Raw genomic sequence first — 25,182 nt, forward strand, 5'->3', positions numbered from 1 at the left:
AGATGTTCCATAGTTTGCCGCATGTGGTCAATGTGGCTGTATTTCGATCACAGAGTTTGTAAAATTAGCAGTACAAAACTCTTTGGTTTCGAAAGTTCTTTGGTTATAAGTTTTGCCAATATGACAGTTTTAAACAGATATTATTAATATCCATTATTTACAGAATGTGTCAGTTTTATAATATTTGGATTATTATTACTATTACTATATAGTTATTTTGCATTTTCATTCGAGGACAAAGTAGCCATATTAGTGTACTGTGTATGACCTATTAACCTCATTTGTTCAGTTGATCAATTGTTGGATGTTGGCATTCCTATTCTGTTTAAATCTTGTATAAATTATGGAATGGACGAACATGGCTGCTTAAGGAAGAAATTTGAACAGATCGAGTTAATTGAGAAGTTACTAGTGCTTTCCTGCAACAAGAAATAATTCGCAACGTTAAAGGTAAGAAAGAAATATGTTTGAGATTACATCTACACGGTTCAACTTTTCTTTCAACTTCACACATTCAAGCAATGCCTGCAAGATTGGTATTTAATAATAACGGAAGTGCACACAATGTGCAGGATAATATATTATTTTAGCTTTCGCTGCTGCAGAACTTGGTCATTGAAACTATAATCGGTGTTTACACTCCATCACATGGTATTTTGGTATTTTAATATTAATATGGCGTACCTTGTAGATAGAAAATCTTAATGTATCTTAATTCAACATGCGCTTTAAACTTGATTCTTTCAATATTCTTCCCAGACTGCGTGCGTACGAGCATGAAAAACTGAACCGTGTAGATGCAGCTTAACTGCACCGTCATGTTTTCTAATTTAAACTGAATTCTTCCATCATATCTTAAACGTTTATTAAACTGAGATCTGTAATTGTTTTCAGGGATAAACTTCAGAACGCGATTACCTTCCTTCTACCACTACCACATGATGAAATGATTTCTGTGTATTAGGCCTAACTACAATTACGCCAAGACCTTTAAAGGTAAGCTAACAGAGTTAATATACACTTTGGGTATGAACGAACATCTTATTTTTGTATATAGCTAAGTTAAGTTGGTCAGACATCTTAAAATTCGTGGGACAGAATCTGATATGACTAAATATGTTGTTCTCGATGTAATTCTTTACAGTTGCGTTACCAAAGGATGGCGGGGGTACCTTAGCTTGGTAACGCAATAGTAAAGAAGTGTTGTTCCCGAAAAGCTATATTTTAGAAATTTGACTTTACAGTTAACAGTAGTACCTTTACTGGAATAATTTTGATAAAATAAAAAGAGTTAAATTGCCGGAGATATTTATTATTTTTATAGACTCGTGGATAGAATTCTTCCAGGAATATTTCACAAACGTTGATTATACTGCAATCCTTCAATTGTTCTATGAAATGTAGTGTTATTAATGCACTATATGATACTAGGCTACTGCTGGTTTGTTTCAGTTAATAGAAAGACAAATGGCGGAGTTTTACACTGTGAATGTGCTGCAGTGTACTGTCAGAAATGGGTTAGTAATGAGAAGACTGGTTATTCCTGTTTCCTGCGCCAAGTAATGCAGCACAGCTTAAAAGGTAAGCAATGGCATTGGCATAAGCTCAATGCAAAGATATCCTTATATATCATCAGTAAATAGTCAGGGTTGGTAAACTGTAGTGATTTTTTAATTTAAGTGAGAATTATTTGTCAAATTCATATTTGTTTATTAAAATGAGTTTTTGCCTTCTTTTGTAATTCATTTAAACTTAATTTGTGCATTAGTTCCTACATAATTGTGTAATTTGTTAATGTGTTATTTTAAGTAATTAACATCTCTTCAAAAATAATTTACTATGTTTACACATAGGCCTCATTATTAATACATGAAGAGTTACAGCACTAATAACCTGCACTTAATGATAATAATAATTAGCTTAGACTTAGGCAAGATATTATGCTCAGTTTGTTATTCATTAGAAAAGAATTCAACTATTTAGGGAGATTAATATTTACAAATAAATTTATCAGAAGAGCTTAGCATTGTGTGTTTTCAGAATAAATACGTAGTCCATTTGGCATTGTGTAACTTTTACTTTGAATATTGTTATGAGCTACAACTATTCATTTCAATCCTCAGCATCATACTGTGCTTTAATTAGGTGGTGATTCCGAAAGTAGGAAAGTAGGCTCTACTTGACTACCTGTACCATGTGTTCTGTTGCTCCTTAATTAGGAGTTGGGAAAAGACATATGAGAAGCAAACATTCAAAACCTGTCCATTTCTTCAGAAAATGCTAGAATTATATGTCTGTAATAAACAAAGATTTTTCTGTGGTGAAATTTTATATGAATTCATAGGAAGAAAAATATATTTCACCATAGAAAATATTTTGTTCATTGCAGAGATGCAAGTTTGCTACTCATATATATTGCTAATAGTTTTAAGAAGCAGCAGAACAGTCATATGTAAAAACGTTTATATATGTTTTTTCAGGAAGTTAATTTCTCATCTTAATCATGTTAGGTGCATATAATTTTAATCTGTGATTTAAGTAGTAACAATTATTTGATGTAAATAAAATGAAAATTATTTTATTTACATCATGATTAAATCATTAATTTAAATTAATACCAACCCTGGTTTGTGTATTTTTTTTTAAGAAAATAATAGAATTTTGATTGTAACAGGTACCACATGTGGGCAGCTGTGGCAGAAAATCCTCATCCTTACAGAAGGGCCTATATATGTGCAAGCCATTTTCGCAGTAATCAGTATAACGGTGACTTCAGATATAACTTACTAAGAGGGGCCATTCCATCAAGGGATGCTTGGTATCCCACTCAAGAACTACGACCCACTTCATCACCAGCCTACTTACATTAACCTTTTTCACCACCTAACATAATTGCTTCATTCATTGTCTTTATCTTTTAACAAAATTGTGTTTAATTTTGTTGACAAGTGTATGGTAATGGAATTCATTCATCATTATTATTATTATTATTATTATTATTATTATTATTATTATTATTATTATTATTATTAAAGGTAAAAGGTAAAGGTATCCCCGTAACATGCCAAGAAGGCATTTGGGGGGCATGGAGGTAGAGCCCCATGCTTTCCATGACCTCGGTACTAGAATGAATTATTATTATCATTGTTATCTCATTTCGTTTAATGTGTTGATTTCTTCAGTTAATTGAAGGAAAATAAGGGGAATTCATTCATTCATCTGAAAAAAAAAAAGTAGAGTACTTGACTTCTACATTATGAGCAATATAATTTTTGTAATATATAGGGCAATGATAAATCTAACGATCTTTAAGACCCTAAGTTAACATTACATAGTAATATAAATACAAATAATAATTACTAGTACATTGAGCATTTCAGTTGTGTCATCTATAGGGCATAGGAGGGAGTCCAGTGGCAGCGATACGAATCTGCAGCTTCTGCAACTGGTGAGATTTGGGTGCATTATTTAGAATTTTTTGAGAGTAAATATGTTGTTGTTTTCTAATGTCAGGCGTTTGACAATAAAGTCATTTGACCTCTTGCACTCCAATATTTTTCAAAGATATTATCATGACCAGAGTAAATATGTTGATGTTTTCTAATGCCAGGCATTTGACAATAAAGTCATTTGACCTCTTGCACTCCAGTATTTTTCAAAATTAATGTCATGGTCAGCCACTGAAGCACAGATTTTGAGGTGTTCCGAATCCATTTCTTGGTTTGAGTAGCACAATGGACAGTTAGGAGACTGATATATTCCAATTCTATGCAGCAAAATAGTCCCCCAATCGGATTTCTGGGCGGGACTACTTTAATGGTACAGAAGCAACTAAATTTTTTATAATGGAATGCTTGTCGTATAACATCAGCTAAGAAGAGAGTAAATATGGTACAATATTTTGTCTCTTCTCACTTTATAGATCTCTTGGATGTGGAACAACAAGTTTTGACGGAGAAATCATTGTAATAAGTAAAAGTCTCAGGAATCTTCTATGCCACATCAATAAATTTAAGAATGCAGTTATATTGTCAGACTCCAAAGCAGCTATTCTATCAATCGTCTCTAAATACATACTTTCATCTCAAACAGCAGAAATAACTAAAATGCTCTCTCAATTAATATCACTCAATAAAAGAATTGTATTCCAGTGGATACCATCCCATTGTGGAATCCTGGGAAACGAGAATGCTGATGCTTTAGCAAAGAAGGGCAGCACTGCTACTTACAGACCTGTTACTAACTCTACGTATTACTCTGTGAAAAGATTTATTAAATCTACATACTTAGACTTCAACAAACAAAATTTGATAACACAAATCTCAAGGGAAAAAAAGGAACACTCTGCATCATAATCCACTGTTAATTCCCGATTTACCACTAAAATCGTCTGTAGCTGCATTTAGATTGGCAACAGGCCATGACTGTCTGGCCAAACAAACACCTCCATAGAATTGGAATATATCAGTCCCCTAACTACCCACTGTGCAACTCAAACCAAGAAATGGATTCGGAACACCTCAAAATCTGTGCTTCAGTGGCTGGCCATGATAATATCTTCGAAAAATATTGGAGTGCAAGAGGTCAAATGACTTTGTCAAACCCCTGGCATTAGAATACAACAACAACATATTTTGAGCAATGGGGCCACAATCAAATCAAACACTCAGTATCAAAGCTCAAAATTAGGAAATGTTGCGAAGTATAGACTTATCTCTAATAAATTGTATTGCACTTTTTCTAATATGTTAGTCTGTAAGTAGCAGTGCTGCCCTTCTTTGCTAAAGCATCAGCATTCTCGTTTCCCAGGATTCCACAATGGGATGGTATCCACTGGAATACAATTCTTTTATTGAGTGATATTAATTGTTTTGAATCAACTATACATCAGAGAATGAAAAATAATTTTTTTACTTGTATTTCTTAATGGTGTTTTTATTAAAAGTCTAAGTTAATTTTATGTCTGTTGTAGACAAATAGTTTTCTTTGTATTCTTTATCAGTGGTGATTATTGATTACTTAGATTTTTAATATCCATATATTAAACTAATGGCAGTTACTTTTAAAAATAGATGTTCAGCTCTGACGGTGTAAAACAAATAAAGTGGTGTTTTATAAATGTTTATGAACGTGCGTTGTACTATGTCACAGCAAAACATCTTATGACTATTTTCAAGCTAATGTTTGACATAAAAAAATTAAGAGCGAATTATAATTATATAACTGACCAATAATAACTTCGAAATCAGTATTCCAAAGTCAATCTTTGTTTTTATCTTCCAATACATGATACATAACATTATTTAAAAATAGTGCTTAAGGTGTTTTGGAGAGAAGTATCCTATCCTATTCGCATCCTGTATCTCAATTACATATTTGATCTAGAAGATGCAAAAACTTTTATTAGTCAAATTTGATAAATTAATTTAATAAAAGGGTTAAATGACGGTGTGTGTTAATGGTTTTCAGTTTCATGTTCAACCATTATATTTATATTCACATGTTAAAACAAAAATGTGATATAAATATTGTGGTTAAACATGTTATTTAAACTGATAAACCATTACACACTCCTTTGGCGATATGAAAAATACCAGTATGTGTTTGTATAATAGGTATCTGCAGTACCGATCGTGCTCTAATGTTGGCATAACGGATACCTGTAATACCGATCAGGCCGTGTAACAAGGGATGTAGTTCCGCATTCTGCCGCTATGTGTAACGAGATTTAGTTCCGATGTTTTGCCGCCAAGTGTCTCGACGTCGCGTCAATAGCGTGTCGAAGGTAATGCATTGAGTTGGGGGTCTTTCTATTTATTTGTCTATGGTACCCGGTCACCGAGTGGGGTGTAATTCTGTATGCCTTCTGTACTATGGCTATCCACTTATTCCAATCTCTTTGGTCTTAACGCACAAAGTGAAACATCATTGCCGTGAACGTTTGATGACTGCGTTCAACTAGTCCATTCGCCATAGGATGATACGGATTTGTCTGTATTTTCTTTATGTGTAGCAATTTGCAAACTTTCTTGAACAATGTAGATACAAAATTTCTGCCTTGATCAGTTAATACTTGTTTAGGGGTTCCATGACTAGCAACTATTTTTGTGACAAATTCCCTAGCTACAGTTTCCGCAGATTGGTCAGGTATCGGAATAGCTTCACTCCACTTCGTGAAGGCAACCATGAAAATCAATAGATAGACGTTTCCGGAAGTGGTCTTTGGAAATGGACCAAGGATGTTCATGCTAACTAATTCAAAGGTTTCACCACTTCACCGAACTCCTGAAGAGGGCTACAGGATGTTTTCCTGTTTTTCTTTCCAACATGACATGCAATTTGCAACATAATTTTCCACGTCTGATCTCATATCTAGCCAATAGAAACTTCGACTTAATAAGTCATAGGTCCACCTTTGACCTTGGTGTGCACCGATTGGTGAATCATGATATATTTTTAGTATAGTCAATCTCAATGGTATAGGTACTACCAAACAAGGTTCACGGTCATTTTGGATTCGAAACAAAATCCCATTGTCATCTAATTTAAACTGATTTGCGTCATTCAACCATTGTGCATATTGCGGTTCGGCAATTGTAGATTTCGAACGGATTGAGATTCCATCTTGTCGATCGTAACAAAGGGCACTGAATTCTAGATAGAGCATCTGCGTTCTGATGTTTTTTTCCTGGTTTGTACTGAATCTGAAAATTAAATTCAGAGAATCTGAGCGTCCATCGGAGCAGTCTCGAACTCGTCCATTCTGATGCCCAGAAACTTGCTGAGATGGTAACATTTACTTCAACTCTGGCAGAGAATGTTAGTGCTAAAGTGCGTCGGCTAGATATTGCCAGGCTGAGTGATGATTTTAAACAGAATACATTTTCTTTTTGAGAAATCAGAGAGATTAAAGTTATAAGTGATTTAAAATTTGAATTTCTTAGATGTATAAAGGATGGATAAGGGATGACTATGGTATGAAAGGTGGATAAGAGCTGATTATCGAACAGTTTAAATATGGATGAGGGAGAAGAAATGAAGACAATACTGAAGGAGCTGGAGAGGTCCCATCTGTAGGAGAGTGCTGAAAGATCTATGGACAAAGAGAGAATAGTGTATATTGGAAGTCAATGAATGTGGAGTGTTTTAAAACCCTTTTATTACATATCTGTGCATGCGTGCATGTGTGATGTAGCCAATTTCTCTTTAATTTCCTGTCCAGTTTCAACATTATTGTTTCTTCACCTACTCTTTCTAGCACTGCTTCATTTCTTATTTTGTCTGCTGTCTCATACAAAGTCACATTCCACACAAAACTCTTCACTGGTCTCATAGTTCTTCTTTCAAAGTTTCGTAGAAAATGCTCCTTTTTCTATTAGAAACTTCCTTTGTCATTGCTATTCTCCTTTTGACTTCCTGGCAACAGCTCATGTTCCTATACCAAGTATCTGAAGCTGTCTACGTGTTACTGACTCATTTCGAATTCGCACATTTATCACCTTTATTTTTCTACCAGTAACCATGGTCTTCGTTAACTTCATCCCATACTGCTCTCAGCTCTCATTTAGCTCCATTAGCATATTCCTTATTATCATCTTCTTTTTCTACTAACAACGCCATGTCGTCAGCAAATCTTATGCACTTTATTCTTCCTCCTACTATCACCCCTTCTGAAAATAATTCTTCTCTAAATCCTCCAAGTAGATGTTAAACAGGAAGGTGATGAAGAGCTTTCTTGTCCTTACTGCACTTCCCTATGACATTTCTTAACCTATTCTAACTTTGACTCGCTGTTTCATATAAGGATCACTTAATAGCCTCCTCTCTTTCCTAATCACACCACTTTTCATCACGACTTGCATAAATTTATTCTAGTGCACTTTATTAAAAGCCTTTTCTACCACCACAGATATTACATACGTTTCTTTACTTTTTTTTCCAGATATATCTTGCTGATTGCAGTCCAGTTACATCTCTCGTACCTTTTCCTTTCCTGAAGCCAAATTTTTCCTCTTTCAACTTTCCTTCCTCTTAGAATATAAACATCGATTTAGTATTCGCAGGAGAATCTTTGCCAAGTGCGATATCAAGTTGATAGTCCTGAACTCATTACATTTTTGGGCATTATTTTTCTTTGGTACTGGCAGCATCACTGTCTCCGTGAAATCTTGAGGCCATTTGCCTTTCTCATATATTTCGTTACACAGTGATAGAAATTCTGAAAGTTGTCTATGATAAAAATTCTGAAAGTTGTCATCTCTCTTTTTTATGAATGGGGATAATAATATATGATAATTTCCTTTCATAAGGTTTATTGTTTTAAATTTTTAACAGATTTATATCCCTCAAGTCTGGGCCTTCAGTATCTTGGTCGTTGTTTTGTGCTTGATATTTAATAAACTTGTTTGGGGGTGAACAATTTAACATTTCGCTAAAGTGCTCCCTCCATCTTGAAATTTCATTTATGCAGGTCAGCATATTTCCTTTCTTATCTTCAGTAGTTGGATATTATGGCTAATGATCTTTTTTCATTTTGAAATAATAGTGATAACGGGCTATTTTTGTAATAATCACAGATCGAAGTTTTCTATATATTGGCAGTAATATTTAATGTACATTTTGTTCATTATTTCTTGAATTACTTTGAGTGGTTAAAATCAAATGTAACCATCAAGGTTAGGTTGGAATATGGAATGGTTGGAAGAGAAAGAAAATTTAAAAAGGGAAGGAAAAAATTTTGTGTAGTTTTTAATGCGACTTCTATCTCACTATACTGTTATATTACTGTAAAATCTTATGATTATTTTTCATTGTGTAGTTTTTAATGGTTTTCACAATATCCTGTTGCATTACTGTATGCTATAAAGCATTATTGTTTTAATTACATGTGTTCTATAGAGCAGGGTGTCAGAGTTCAGATCTTCAGCTGTGTAGTGGCGGAGTGCAGACTGCTCTTCGAAATGAAGATTATGAGGAAGCAGCAGCCCATGTACATCGCTTTCTTTCAGTGGATCAACATCTTCTGAAACAGACTGTAGCTGAAGGTATGAATTTTTAACGTCGTAATGAACAGAAATTTAATGTAAAATGAAACAGTTGCTGATTCAAGAGATAGTTATTGTAACTGCTGGTAATCAAAAGTGCCAAAACCTACTGCACATATGAAGATATAACTGCTAGTGTTAGTGTATACAGTAGCTTAGATTTTTTATGTACTCTGTAGTCTATTGTTGCCACGTTATCAGAGAAGCTCTTTATATGCCATATGTTGAAAGATTACCTTGATGGTGAAATGATAGCTAAGGATGATGAATAGAAGTGAATTTTAATATAGACGACAAGCAACGGGTAAATTTTGCCTGGAGATCTCTCATTCAGGGACAGGCTTCTTTCACTTGTTAAACTCTGACGTATGACCTGATTTTACTTTTCTTTCAAAGAAAGTTTTGATAAGAGTTTTCATCATTCTTAAAAATACCATTGTGTTCAGGTAGGTCCAAAAATAACAGGCCATCTACTGCTAACAAAAGTAACTAAAAATAACTATTTAAGCAATTGGTAACGAAAGTAACGAATTTAAAAGACTTGAATAGTCGTGAATAACGAAATTACGCATATTATTATTCTGCTTCACTTATTTAATGTTGTCACAACTGCCTCTGTTACAGTGGTCGATAGTTAGTGATTACATACGTAAGTCTGATATAGTCTGGAAGGCTGGGAGAAAAGTTGGCTGCTCGTCCATTGAACTGAAGATCAGATGACTTGTGGAACAAGTCTGATGTTACCGAACGAGTTGGCTCAGGTAGTAGCATTTGAGACTCGCATTCAGGAGATCGCAGGTTCAAACCCCATGGCCGACCAATCTGACTGGTGTTTTTCATGGTTTCACTTAGTCACAAAGGCCGGATTGAAAATTTGCATACCATGATTCATCATCACCTCAATCACCAATATCATAAACATTAATCGAAAATTTGAGTCGGTTACCTACACACAAACTATCTACAACACAACAATAGAAACAGGAATAGTAAAAGCGGCTTACTTATATACCCACAGGTACTAAAACACGCGAGATGACCGTGAATGTTAAAGTGTGTATAAATAAACTTAACAAAAAAAAAAGTCTGATGACAAATCATTAGTTAAATAAAATGTGTTTAATGTTTTTTCATTGTGCTTATGAATAATTCATAAGTTGTAGTATGCAGTGGCGTAGCCTGCTTTTCAGACTGGACTGGGGTATGTAACCCAGTTAATATAGTTTGAAAATGGAATTTCCCATATCTGTATCCAGCATAGCATATATACCGAATACAATTGAAGGGCTCGGTGCAATAAGGTGTTAACCCACACGTAGTTACTTCACAGTGCCTGGGGGTATTTCTACTGCCAACGTTACTCATCGCCGTATGATCTTTGCTTTCTCCCTCATAAGAGCGAAAAGCGAGCCAACCTGCTTCGTTAGAGAGAGAAAACAGAGACTGTCGTTTGCGCGGGTAGGTTTGAACCATTTAAAGTAGGACGCACGGGCATCGAAAATTGAGGTACACAACACCACATTGACAAGAAAATGTCGTCAGTTATTGTTAGGTACTGCAAAACTCCAAACTTTTATATTAAAAATGAAATATTAGAATTCACCAATATAATTTACACAGAGAGACTTCAGATATTCTGGTTTAGCACATTATGGAAATTGTTGAAATGAGTAACATTTCAGACAAAATATTAGGAATATCAGGAGACAATAGAAACAGCAATTTTGGTGATTTAAAAAGAAAAACAATTTATTTTAGAAATGAAAAAGAACTGGATGGGCAAATATAAATGGAGTAGTAGTATAATACACAATGCTGTACAGAACTGGTGTACATACTCGTATTTTGGCAGTTGGCATTCAGACTGTTATAGGAAAAATTTTCCAATTCTTTCGTTCGTTTACTGTCAAAGTGGAAAATTTAAAATCAGTCTGTGAAATTTTTACAAGAGAATATAAAATTATGTTAGGCCAGGGTTTAAGTGACAGTCGCATTTTGCTACTTCTAAAAACGCAACAAGCTTTGAATGTCTATGTGCAAAAAATGCAACAATCACATTGGACTTCAGAAACGAGGATGGTAATGGAGAAAATGAAATCAGAAATGTGTTTGAACTTATCTGAATTTAAATGAAATGCTAATGGCATGGGTAATATTCAAAAAAGGATTGAGCAATAGATGTTCAGGAATTGATTTCAAAGAGTTGGTGCAATTAATGTAAGTCAAGTGAACAATTTTTTCTAATTGATTTATATAATTCCATGGCATACCGAAAATTGTGAGCAAGGATTTAGTTGCATGAATCTTGTCAAAACTGGAATTAGAAACAGTCTTTCAGTAAAAAGAGTTAGCACTCTGCTAACAATAAATCTTGAAGGGCCTACCAGTAAAGAATTTCAATGTTTAGAGTGCCCATAAAATAACGTATTTTAATGTGATATAAATTCAGCAGTAATTGATTCTAAACATACGAATGTCTAATGATTTACTTGCATAAGTGTATCTAGACTGTGATAAGATGGATTGAAAGTAATAAAACTCCAATAAACAAATTAACGTAACTTTTTGTTTCTGCATACTTAATTAATTTTATCTTTCTGCACAATTATTCATAATATTGCACAAGCATTTCGCAATTTGCACAAATATAATTTTTCATTTGTGGATTTTTGCAAAAATTATTTATTTTCTAGCTTAAACCCTGTGTTAGGCCACAGCAAAACCAGAAGACTTTCTTTGAAGACTGCTTTAAATCGTTTCAATGACATGTATAAACGCTTCAGGTCTTGCTTCTTAAGCTTGGATACATGACATTGTCCATGCATGCTTTGTGATTTCCTTCAACAAAAGAGAGAACTTTTCCTACCTCATTTTCTTAAAAAGTAAAAAAAGAATAATTTCTAAAGCTGTATACTGATGATTGAGCGTAAGGATGCCTCAGCTATTGAAACGAAAAAAATAAACAGACAATCTTTTCAAGCTTAGGACAAGACAAGATGAGGTCTTTATAAATAGTAAAGTACTTGTCAAAGTAGTCTACAAGAAGGTCTGATATCAGAAAGCCCTTTCAGAAAAATTGTACATTTTTACTCAATAACAGTAGACTACATTGATGAATGGGTGCAACAGACAACAAGCACGTGATTCACTGCTTGGTGCCATCCTATCAATTCAGCCACAGCATTCAGGTCTGATGGAGTCCATGTGAGCAGGAGTCCCCCTCCACCTCCCTGTGATGTTCCTCTGCAGCCTCTTCAGATCAATAGCATCTGTTTACAATTCACGTGCATGAATCTGCTGCATCCTTAACCAGAAGGACACATTCATTCCGCGATTAGCCACAGCGCTATCTATCCAAGGGAGCTATACTCCCTCTGTCTACTGCAGTCTGCTGATTGAAACCCATGTGGCATCTCTGGGATATGTGCAGCTCCTGCAGACAGATGCCATCTGCAAGCGAATCCTGGAACCATGTCCTCCTGGTCAACCTGTAGCTATTAAATGTGATTAATGAAATTTTGCTAATGAAGGCGAAATGAGTCCGAGGTCCAACACCGAAAATTACTCAGCAATTCTGCTTCAAGTGGTTGAAGGAAAACATGGAAAAACTCCAACCAGGTAACTTGTCCCAACCAAATTTGAACCCAGGCCTGCTCGTTTCATGGTCAGGCAGGCTAATCGTTACTGCATAGCGGTGGACATAATTACTGATTACTCTACACTGAACAAAATATAATCATGTCATTTAAACATTATTACCGCAAGAATCTTGTGAGAAAACCAATGTGTGCAACTAACAAGTCGATTCATGATTAAGGTAAATGTTCTGGATGTTCTGCATTTCATTGCAGAGGCTTGGAAAGCAATCACAGATTCAATAATGTCTAACTGTTCTCATAAGTAGAGTGGTTATCTGTGGATGGAAGTGGATCTCTCGGGATTGAAAGTGTAACAGAATTAACACGACAGAAGACAAATGTTATCAATTAGAAGCTAGTGTGTCATATGAAAAATATGTAACATGTGAAGTTCAAATCATGGAACAATTAATGTTAGAAAGAAATCTAGCATTTGATGCATCTGAAAAAGAAGAAAAGGACGAGGGAAATAAAGCAAACAATGAGTCCCCAACAACTTCTCTGTTAGCTCTGGAAGACATCAGCAATACTACTAAATACCTAATGAGATTTGACTGTGACGATAATGTAATGCCTGTCCCCAGCAGTGTTGAAAATGTAGTATATTGGGTTTATAAGAAAATAAAGAACAACAACTTGCCTTAATGGATAGGTGGAAGAAGTAAATCAGATTGTAGGTAATATTATTGACCGTAATGATTTTATAATTAGTCTTTGTAACTTTAAGTAAATATACTTTTTCCCCCCTTTTACCTACCTACAGCTATTAGTAAACCAGTATTCTGTTATGTTAAAATGTTTACATTTCTCTGTTGTGTTAATATAATAGTTGAATATGTGTAGAACAACACTTGCTGCTGTAACTACGTTCTTCCATGTTTGCACCACAACCTAACTGATAGAATGCTGGTAGGTTCCAGGTTACATACTCTGATGCAGGTTTAAAAAGTTTATGCGGTAAACACATTGCATAACTTTGTCCTCTTTTAACCTTGGTATGCAATGTAGTTACAGAATGGGATTTGGCTCACATGTTCACACACAACATTTACAGAAATGTCAGAAAAAAAAGGTTAAAAGTGTGTATTTTACAATAGTAATAATTCATATTCCGAAGCTTATTGTATGGTTTCGTAACAAGCTGTTTTTTATGGTAATGGGTTGTAGCCCTTCGCCCCACTCCTAGCTGGAGGACCACTCCTTATCGGCTGTCCACGACTGCTTATTCAATATATTCGCAGCTACCCTCCACATCTGGAGGCCACATAATAACTCGAGTGGGCTGACAAGACGCCAGAAACTCTCACAAACTCTGTGCGACTTGAAATTGTGGTTTTCTCTTAATGTACCTACAGTAATGTACTAGATTTGCAGAGGTTAAAGGTGTTTGAGAATAAGGTGCTTAGGAAAACATTTGGGCTAAGACGGATGAAGTTACAGGAGAATGGAGAAACTTATACAACGCACCTGACATAATTAGGAACGTTAAATCCAGACGTTTCACATGGACAGGGCATGTAGCATGTATGGGCGAATTCAGAAATTGATATAGAGTGTTAATTGGAAGGCCGGAGGGAAAAAGACCTTTGGGGAGGCTGAGACGTAGATGAGAGGATAATATTAAAATGGATTTGAGGGAGGTGGGATATGATGGTAGAGACTGAATTAATCTTGCTCAGGATAGGGACTGATGGCGGGCTTATGTGAGGGTGGCAATGAACCTCCGGGTTCCTTAAAAGCCATAAGTAAGTAAGTAATAATTCATATTAGCCATTAACAATGAAATCACCATTGAGTTCTCTAAGTGAAATAACATACCACTTCCTAATGAATACTGAAGTCCTTCAAATTAAATTCAACAAGTGGAACCAGTGTCATCAGTTTAAATTTATGATATGTTATGTGATGTATTCTAATGCCACTTTGTTTCTATTTCGCTCGTATTTCATTTTCATATATTTCTGTTCGTTTTCTTTCTTTTACATAGATGGCAGTCCTAGTGGCTTATCATCTTTGCTTTTGATTATATCAATTGGCACCTCAAATGAGGGTAGTAATTCGCGGGTGCTTGTGTAAAGGGGATTAAGTATGAATTGGCTAAAATGGGATAAGTAAAGATTTGAACCCTCCACGATTACTTCTGTTAAATCATGCTTCCATCCAAGATGCAGTTACAGTGCTCTGTATTTTGTGACAAAGGGGTTTTGTTCAGTACCAAAGGAGAGAAGTTTACATATCTTATAATTTGACTTAACCCCCTTTACACGAGTACCCGCGAATTTTGCATGTTGGATAGCCAGTGTCTTGTGTGATTTTTCTACTATGGGTGCTTTTTCAAATTTGTCAGTTAAAATCCCTACTCCTGTTTTTCGGACATCATCCATTGGAAGTGACTGTCGGGCAGCATTCGACTGGAGTGGTGGTGCATCATGGGAGAGTGATCTGAGATGTGCAGCCAAGTCCACATCAGAATTTGGTGTCTGACAACAGTGGTGGTTGTTTGTCCACCAAGTCGACGAGATGTGTAGCTGTACAGCACTATAGTTTCGCCTGTGTTACACGGGTTTTCAGTCTGCTGGAGCTGCCTTGGTGACTCTTCCTTGGACTCGTGGATATTATTCAGTGGCTGGTGTGGTCCGCAAGTAATGCTTGACAGTGCAAGTTATAAGTCTGACTGTGTTTGATTATATGCTGACTTAATTCGTATTGGTTGTTTGAAATTTCTTCATCGCTGTCCAGTGAGCGCACTGTCGTTTGTTGACATCTGTATGTAGGCACTGCAGGGACTGTGCGGAGCAAGAGGGAGGGCATGTACATTCCACTTCAAAGCGTTATTAGCACGAATGTTGTATCAGCACATATAATCACATGCTCTCCTGCACTTGGTACCAATATAACAATAAAATTAATATATTGATACCAGAGCCACTTGTAATGTCAATTATTACTTTCACTAGAGCCCGGATATTTAGGAATTTATAACAGTTAAAATAGGCAGGCAAAAAAGGCAATAAAACGTAAAAAGATGCACAATAATCTTTGAAAAAGGCATTATGAATTTTAAAAAGGCATAATATATTTTAGCAATAAATTTAAATTATATCAACATAACTCGCATATTTACTTCGTAGGTGACACATGTTGACTTATAAAAGACTTTTTTCCATGATTAACTGTCTTTTTACAAACCTTACACAACAAAACTGTTCCATTAGTTGAAAACACATGGGCACCAAATTCACTAACGTAAGCAAGAAGTTTGCTTTTCAATGGTTTACTGATTTTAGGCATTCTTGCTAACAGATCTTATACCTTCTGTCACCTGACAATAACTGACTGTTCCTCACTCAAATTTCCTTTTCCTACAATAATAAACACGTGTAGCACAAAATTGTAACAGTAAGATTTGAAAATATGAAAGCAAACAATTGGAAATGCTACGTGACAGCTTCTATGAGAACGAGCTTAATATTTAAAATTATAAAGCTGATTGTGGGTATCGTGAAGACATGACTATATTATATTTGTAAATGTGGATTGTCGATCATTATTCACATTAGACCAACATTATTAAAGCACGATTATTAGCAGATTAAGCACCAAAATAAATTACTTTTATTTACTATTGTTAGTAAAGTTAGTCATTGTTTCAAATGCTTAAATTTCATACCCATTACAATTAATTAGAAAATTGCAAATAAACAAGAAATATTGCTTTAAAATGACAAAAAAAAAGGCATCTGTTAGCAAGAATCACTTTAAAAAGGCAAAATAAAAATTGACTTTCACTTTGATTTACTCCAAATCACATTTATATCTATGGAAATAATGATTTACTTCCACCCAGTAAAAAAAGGCATTTTGCCAAACATCAGGGCTCTATACTTGTTTTTTTGAGAGATGGGATATGACAGTTAAGCGGCCGAGCTTGGAACTACAGTGCTATGTTGCCAATATGGACTACCATGCTGCCAACTGTTGGAAGCTAGCAATTGATGTTAAGATAACTGACGTTAAAACATTCATTGACAATTGACGCGAAGGTAAGAAAACAATACAAAAAGCGACAGAGAATCAAACACGAAACGTACCAATGCTAGCATTGTGTGCACAATAAATGTCGCCAAGAGAGCTATTAAGCACTCACCATGTGAGAATGGTAAGTTTGGCAACTCAACCGTTGTTACCATAGCAACAGGCCTACCACGCTACGTGACATTCAGTTGTTTTTCCAATCGCAACGCTCCTGTCATGTCCCATCTTTCAAAAAAACAAGTATAGTTATAATATTTCAGTTTATTTATATCATTAATGTAATGTGTTCCGATAGCTAATAAATTAGTTCGTATCCAGGGGCGGCCCGTCCTTATGTGCTACAGTACAATGATAATTTTTGCTTAAATAATGTATTTGCAATGCCATAGTGTGTAATCTGCCATTTGACAATTTCCCATGGTTATGTTCATGACGCGTTATAGAGTGTTTAGTCTTCGCTCTTCGTTCTTTGGTGCCTCAGGCGGTACGTTGTGCTACTCAGAACTTACATGAGAATGTAGATAATTATTGCGCATGTGCGAAGCTGAATTCACTGCTCTGATTGGCTATTTTTACGCGGGTCAGTGCTGTAGTCAGCTTCAGCACAACACAGCTTGGAGATTGCAAAAGTAAAGCATAACGAAAGAATGCTTGTTTGTGGAAGAACTCGGAACTATGTACAATGCATTTGGTAATCAAGTGTCCGACTGCTGCTGCCATCTACCAGTTTTTTGAGTTTCCTCCTGAATCAGTCAGCAAGCGACGGAAAATGGAATCCGAAAATTGAAGCCAAGGAAGTATGTGACCATATAATTCAGGAAACTACTCATCGTTTCCAGTCTTTAAGCTACCTAGACTCAACAAAATTGTTAAACAGCAAATTTTTTGCATAATTTTCCTGAATGCGAACTTGAAGTTGCTGTCAACAGCTATACTGTACTGAACAAAAGATTATTAAAGACACAACTTGGGGTTCTATATGGAAGACTCGACTTCCGAAATATAGATGGAGCTGTTCAATTGTTACAATACATAGCCTCCAACAATTCACAGGATCCATTCTGTGAAGTAACGAAGTTGTTAAATATTTTTGGTACAACACCAATGACCACTGCTGAGCCAGGAAGATGATTTTTAAGGAACACTATGTCCCAGGATCGCTCACTGTTCTTACAATACTGTCAATAGAAAAGAGTATAATGTCCAAGATGGAGGGTTTAACGTTTAACACTAGGGTAATTCGTCACTAGGCGAGTCTCAAATTAAGATAAATACATGTAAGTGTATACAGTAGGCCGATATAGAGATTGTAGCACACTCATTATTTTGACCACCAGCTGCTACTGTTCGTATCTATTGCTATATAGTCCTGCATTCAAACTTAAATAAATCATGTGTTTACAATATTCAAAATTTGAACTGTCGAGTGATTAAGCCGATTAAGGTGAATGTTGTTGATACAATGTTGATAACAAGAAATTGCATCACAGCCTCTGTCTCCACTTATTATTGTTTCAGAGAAGGAATTTGTATTTTAGTATGAGTCACGAATTGCAGTATTTAGTAGTAGTCGGTGTAATGTTAACAGGCAGATTATTTCTCGTTTTCGAGAATAGCAGTGCCACTAATACAATTCTAGTAAATAGTGTTATCTGTGCACTACTCTCGCCACTTATATCGATCAGTACTGAGAGGGTGCATATTCACTGTTCTTGAGCAATAGCTGAACTTAATACTGTCACAACGTTACATTGCATTGATGTGAAAATTAGACTGCTACACCTGAGATAAGAGATTGCGTCAAATGATTCATTTCGAGCAGTTGTCTTTGCTGCCACAGGTAATCATTCGTGAGACAAGTTTAGTAATATAAGGGGCATTTCAGGATATTATTTATCTCACTATTATGTATCTTTATTTCTAGGCCACGTTAGTTATTGTGCAGTCACCCTTGTTCTTTTATTGGTTTTACCTCATCGCCAGGAGGAACTGTTTTATGTTTAGCTTTACTAGTAAGTTGTTATTATCCTCTTGGTCGGTGGAGGATAGATGTACCTTGCCTAATTGTTACACAAATTAAGGACTGCTTTCTATATTCTTAAGATTGACTTTTATGTTATTAAAGTAGCCATTATTAGTACAAGTTCGTTAGCGTTTTATTTGCTATTGTTAAATCCCGAGACAGTTCAGAGCTTACTTATTATGTCATCATGTTCTGTATCCTGTCATGTCCTCGGCAGGGAGAAGGACACTATGCCACAGTTACAAAGACATATGTGTGCTTTAGAAGCATAAAAAGTCAAGTAATATGTTAAACTCTTCCGAAATGTTATTTTTACATGGAAGCTAAGATGTCTATTCTTCTCTCATATCTTTTACCCTTCTATAAAGAAATTCATGTAAAGTCTGTGACCATGGAGCTCAGTGAAAAGTATTTTAAATGCTACCATACCATAAAATATATTTTATAACAATACAGGTAATGAGCATCATTATATTTAAAAAACAGTAGTGGAGCACCACAAGTGATTACAAATATTCACTTCAATTCTTAATTTTTTTCAATGTTAATGCTTGAACTAATACAAAACATATATTACAAATATTCTAACAAGTCTGTACTTTTATCCATTTTCAATTTATCACGGAACACCTCAGTTCCTGCAGCTTGGAAAAAAGCAATCATTGTACCAATTCACAAAAAAAGGTAAACCTGCTCATGATGTTAATAGTTTGTTATAGTTTGACAATAAAGTCATTTGACCTCTTGCACTCCAATATTTTTCAAAGATATTATCATGACTAGCCACTGAAGCACAGATTCTGAGGTGTTCCGAATCCATTTCTTGGTTTGAGTTGCACAATGGGCAATATGTTTAATTTAACTTAAGCTTATAAAAATATGACATGTTACAGAAATCCAATCCCTATTCAAAAATACTAAGCACCAAGTTACACCTATAGCTTGGAATTATTATGGCTGAAAGGTACAACATTTCAGAATCTTCTTTTCAGGAGATGAGATGAATCTGATGTTTCATTCCCAAACAACTAGAGCACAGACTTTCCAATACAGGCAAGTCTGAGTAAAATTTATATGGACCATGATGATGTCGGATTAAGTTTTACCAGAATATTCTCTTTTCCTGTGCTGTCATTTCACAATTGTTTCATAATTGACACAATAATCCTTATGGCTATTGCACAAATCAATGGAAATCTATTACATTGTACCTATCATTTTCCAGAAGACCACTGCCATGGGATTTCTGTGGTAAATGGTCTATAGAACAAATAACTGAGAAATCCCTGGTAGCTAACACTACTTGAGTTGTCAGTTAGGGTACATTGAGAAACACAAAGTGAACCTACTTTACACTACATAGATTAAAGCCTCTTTTACACAGTGACAGTTCTCTCATGAGAGTTGCTATAGTTCACTCCCATGATGGGAAGTGTTTACATGAGATTCAGAATGAGACCATACTGTCATAAAAAACGTTAGAAGTGGGAATGGTTGAAGCCATGGCCAGAATTATTAAATTAAGGAGAAAAAAAATTAACATTTTAACGCATTGTATTCTTCACCTGACATAATTAGGAACATTAAATCCAGACGTTTGAGATGGGCAGGGGATGTAGCACATATGGGCAAATCCAGAAATGCATATAGAGTGTTAGTTGGGAGGCCGGAGGGAAAAAGACCTTTGGGAAGCCCGAGACGTAGATGGGAAGATATTAAAATGGATTTGAGGGAGGAGGGATATGATGATAAAGACTGGATTAATCTTGCTCAGGATAAGGACCAATGGCGGGCTTATGTGAGGGCGGCAATGAACCTTCGGGTTCCTTAAAAGCCAGTAAGTAAGTATGATTCATTCTGCTTAATTTGGTGTTCGGTTTATTAAAATATTCTAATATTTACTATTTTAAACATATTTTTTAAAAATATTAGTGTATTTGTGTTTTAGAGAAAAAATTTACCACTTTTCACAAAAAAAAATTATTATCTCAGGAAGTAATTGTCTTAGAAGGCTGTGGTTTGGCTTGTTTTATAGTAAAATTAATGCTTCATAAAGCCTGTGTTTCAAAATTTTGCCCATTCTGATGAAGAACTCATAATACTAATGAATAATTTAATAATGTTGTTTGGCACTGAGTTCCAAAAATGTGTCTGTTGGTATGTCAACGTTGGAACTTAGTATACTAGATGCTGTACTCACATTTAATGATGGATACATTGCAAGAATACAGGCGTTGAAGGATCTAGGCATTCAAATAGGATATAACCTCGAAAAACATGGAGAACTTGGACACATTGCGAATGAGATAATGGTAACAAACACAACCAAAGAGGCAAGATCCAAGAGAAGGAGGGCAGTATTAGGTGAGCAGGATAGAGAAGAACACAAGGACCACCAACCAGAAGGGTTGTAAAACATTTTTTTCTGTAATAGGTAAATTTTTATAGAAATTTTTACTTTAAGCATGATTTACTTAAAACTACATTTTTCAACATAAATGACCCGTTTTCTCAGAATCTATTAGATCTGTCTGCATGAAATTTTTACAGGTAACAGTGTGATGATATGGAATTCCTTTGATTGAGTTTGCTGTAATAGTTTATTAAGAATAAATAAAATGTCTAATTGAGGACTGTTTTTGCAAAACTTGCTAACTGCAAAATTGAGATTTTGATGGCAGGCCTCTACATGATGTTAAAGGCTTCTTAGTAAAATTTGATTATTTCTCTTCATTGTAATGTGTCAAAGTGTGATCGTTTTTCCAAAACTTGCTTTCTTCTGTAAAATTTAGTTTTTTCAGTTAGCAAGTTTTGCAGAAACGGTCCTTAATTCTTGTTTTTAATTTTAGAAGTTGGTAAAAAATTTTGTTTTTCTATTAGATATTTTATCATCAAAACGAATCAGTGTACTCAGAAGGAATGCATAAACATCCTGTAAAATTGACACATTTCTATACCTAGTATGTTCTGATATAACTGGTTATTAATATTGCTGTTTTAACATTAGTGAATCTGATGTTTCATTCCCAAACAATTAGAGCAACAACTAGGTTGCAAGGGACAGTGAAATGCATTCCATAAACCTCTCCTATCCAAAACCCAACCTCAACCTGCTCGTGGTGCAACCTGCTTTTACAGATGAGGCTCTGGGGACCGAGTATTGGCGGTATAACCACAACATCAGAAATAGAGGAAATGCTATTTCATCTCTTACGCTGGCCTGCCACGGCGTAGAAATGTTCCACAAGTGGTGCTTGTGAGAAAGGTCGGTGGACTCTAAAATTCCTCCCGGCCAGGTCCGATGGACCCATTAACCAACGACAGGTGTGGCCCTCCAGTCATACTGGGGGTTTACGTGAGTGGGTGATGTAACCACCATTACAAACAAAAAATTGGTGCCCACTTAAGGGGATAGGCTGGTCAATTTTTGATGAATTTTCATGAAAAATACAATTATTTTTTTGTATTTTATCTGGATACCCTAATTCTTTCTGTAAATTTTGATGTAACACTCAATTGTGTGCAATGACTTTTTACCCGCCAAATCAGCTGCTATATAAATGTCTGCACTGTGAACCGTGTTGCCAAAAGATTAGGTACTGGATTGAAGAAAGTAGTAAGATGGGTATAACACTTGGTGGGGTGACAAAAGGTAGTCTGAAATCCAAAACTATAGAAATGTTACAGCGTTACTATAGAAGTAGTATAGTCCAAAATCTAGGCAATGTGCAGGCTACGAAGTCTAATATATATGCTACATTATACCACTGCTCCTCTACAGATGATGAACCCCGGCATATAAAGTGTCCAACAGGTGAAGAAAGTTGGTGTTTTTACAATAGGGTGATTGCAAAGGGTGAGAACCCTGGAAAACATGGTGACTGTATACATACACCAATCAATAAAAATGTACTAAAAGCAGTTATTCCTCTCTATAGTAGACTAGCACATGAATCTCTTCTTGGAAGATGTGTGGAAGGAAGAACTCAAAATTCAAATGAGTCAATATACAACATAATTTGGTCAAAGTGTCCTAAAACTACATTTCTTCATAGACACCGAATTGAATTAGCTGTTCAAAAGGCAGTGGCAGAATATAATTCTGGATTATACTGTACGGTTGTACGACTACAGAAAGAAAGTGGCCTGTCACCAGGTAGAAACACCATAGATATAGCTAGGAGAAGAGACGAAAGAAGAACTAAGCTGTACATGACTCGCACCACTGAAAATATAAGAAGTATAGGCAGATTGTCAGATCAGCTAAACTGAGAGTTGAACAAAAGAAAACAGAAAAGGAAGGTACCACATACAGTGCTGGAGGATTTTAGGCCAACAGAAGATCGGTAAGTTTAAAAAAGAATCAGTTACTGTATAAAAAAACACTTCAGTTTTCTCAATAATCATATTTTTCTATATTTATGAACTTCACTATTGAATAATTCTGAAACTATTAGAGATGAAGAGCTGACATTTTTAGCATATGTTCATCATTATATTATCTGCATTTGGGGGGATGATGAATGTAATCTGAATGATATCAGGATGATAATCAATTATTTGTTTATAATTGTGCAACATTTTTTATTATAATTCATTTAGGCAGCATTTTGAAGTAGTAAAATGCGTCCTAGGAAAATAAAAATATCCACAAATGTAGATCATGATACCAGCTTCACTTTAAAAAAAGATTCATGAATTTATCTAGAATACTTCCAGAGTTATTAAAAAAATTAATATATCCTCATAATGTTATTTTTCTTTCTTTGCAACAATTATTAAATGTTAATAACAATTTATTAGTATATTGTGGGTATTGTGTGAATATGAAGTACATGCTGTGAAAGTTTCACAATTCTAAATGTAAAAATGTGGAAATTACAAAATTGACCAGCCTATCCCCTTAAAAAACGGTTACACTTATGCTAATTAACCTAATGGCAAATGCTTCAGATAAGTTTTCCGGAGGTAAAATAGTCCCCCATTCGGATCTCCGGGCGGGGACATCTGCAGGACGTCATTTACAGAACATCCTTAAAATTCTCCAATGGAACGCAGGAGGACTTACACAGAGCAAAAAAGCCGAACTACAAACAATCATAGAGGAAAAAGGGATAGATGTATTTATTATACAAGAAGCAAATGTATCAAGAGATCAACTGAAATACTTTCAAATTTCTGGATTCAATATATATATATATATATATATATATATATATATATATATATATATATATATTCTCCTCAATGCAACTCAAACCAAGAAATGGATTCGGAACACCTCAAAATCTGTGCTTCATTGACTGGTCATGATAATATCTTTGAAAAATATTGGAGTGCAAGAGGTCAAAAGACTTTATTGTCAAATGCCTGGCATTAGAAAACAACAACATATTCTCCCCAAATCACGTCAAGTAGCTAGTGGAATTCTTGCAGGTGTTAGAATAAACATTTTATCAAAATTTAAAGTTATAAAGGAAATGCAACAAGAAGACAAAGTAGAAATTATCCAAATTGAAATCTGGAAAGGAAATTCACATTACACCATATATGGAATATACAATCCACCTAATAACAACCCTTGTCTGGATATAATAAATATACACCGAAAAACGATTTTGATTGGCGATTTTAATGGTCATTCACCTAAATGGGGATACAAAGACTATAATGCTAGTGGCAAAACTATTGAAGATCTATTAAATTCAAGCACTTTAGAACTTATTTACAGGAACGACGATTGTCCTACATACTTACATTATAATGGTCAGTGTACAAACCCAGACCTCCTGTTAGTATCATCAAATTTGCAAGATAAGACTACACGTGAAATCAGTGAAGACCTAGGATCAGATCATAGAGAAGTTATTGCATCCATAATACATTAGAACAAACAAAATAATAACAAACCAAAACCAAAATACTCTTGGAATTTTAGAAAAGCTAATTGGGCAAAATTTACAGAAGAGACCGAACAAAAATTATACTCCATTGAATACGAAGTATGTACAGATAAACTCAACAATACAATCTCAAACATAATTCTCGAAGCAGCAAAAAATTGGATTCCAAGAGGACAAATTAAAAACTATAAACCCTTTTGGAATGCAGATCTATCAAAGTTAAAAAAAGAAAGGGACATAGCAAGGAAAAAAACAGAATTGTCCAACAACCCAATAGATACACAAGAATGGCGAAGAAAGGCAGCAAAGTTTAAAAAAGAAATCTATGTAGCCAAGAAAAATGCATTCAGTGAATTTATCGAAAAAGCTGATTATAGAAAAGATGCAAAAAAAATATACAGATATGTAAATAAAATCACATGTCAAAGAGAAACGAGGAAAGAACCACTCAAATTTAATGGGAAAACGTTCACTTCCAGCAGCTCTACTGCCGAAGCCTTTAATAAGCATTATAGCTCTCAACATAAACTTTCTCCTGA

General features: G+C 35.0%; 1 long non-coding RNA gene across 3 annotated transcripts; it reads left to right on the top strand.

Moving 5' to 3' along the window:
- The first annotated feature begins 75 nt into the window (after positions 1-75).
- Positions 76-19,644, top strand: LOC138710147 (uncharacterized). 3 transcript variants are annotated; one of them, XR_011335103.1, is made up of 6 exons: positions 91-450; positions 895-996; positions 1,453-1,581; positions 2,675-3,448; positions 8,899-9,044; positions 15,030-19,644. It is a non-coding gene; the product is annotated as an uncharacterized lncRNA (long non-coding RNA). The 3 variants fall into 3 exon arrangements; XR_011335102.1 differs by having other exon boundaries at positions 76-450; positions 2,675-9,044; XR_011335104.1 differs by having other exon boundaries at positions 78-450; positions 2,675-9,805.
- Positions 19,645-25,182: the final 5,538 nt, after the last annotated feature.

Source organism: Periplaneta americana, chromosome 12, assembly GCF_040183065.1.
Source record: "Periplaneta americana isolate PAMFEO1 chromosome 12, P.americana_PAMFEO1_priV1, whole genome shotgun sequence".
NCBI classification, from domain to species: Eukaryota; Metazoa; Arthropoda; class Insecta; order Blattodea; family Blattidae; genus Periplaneta; species Periplaneta americana.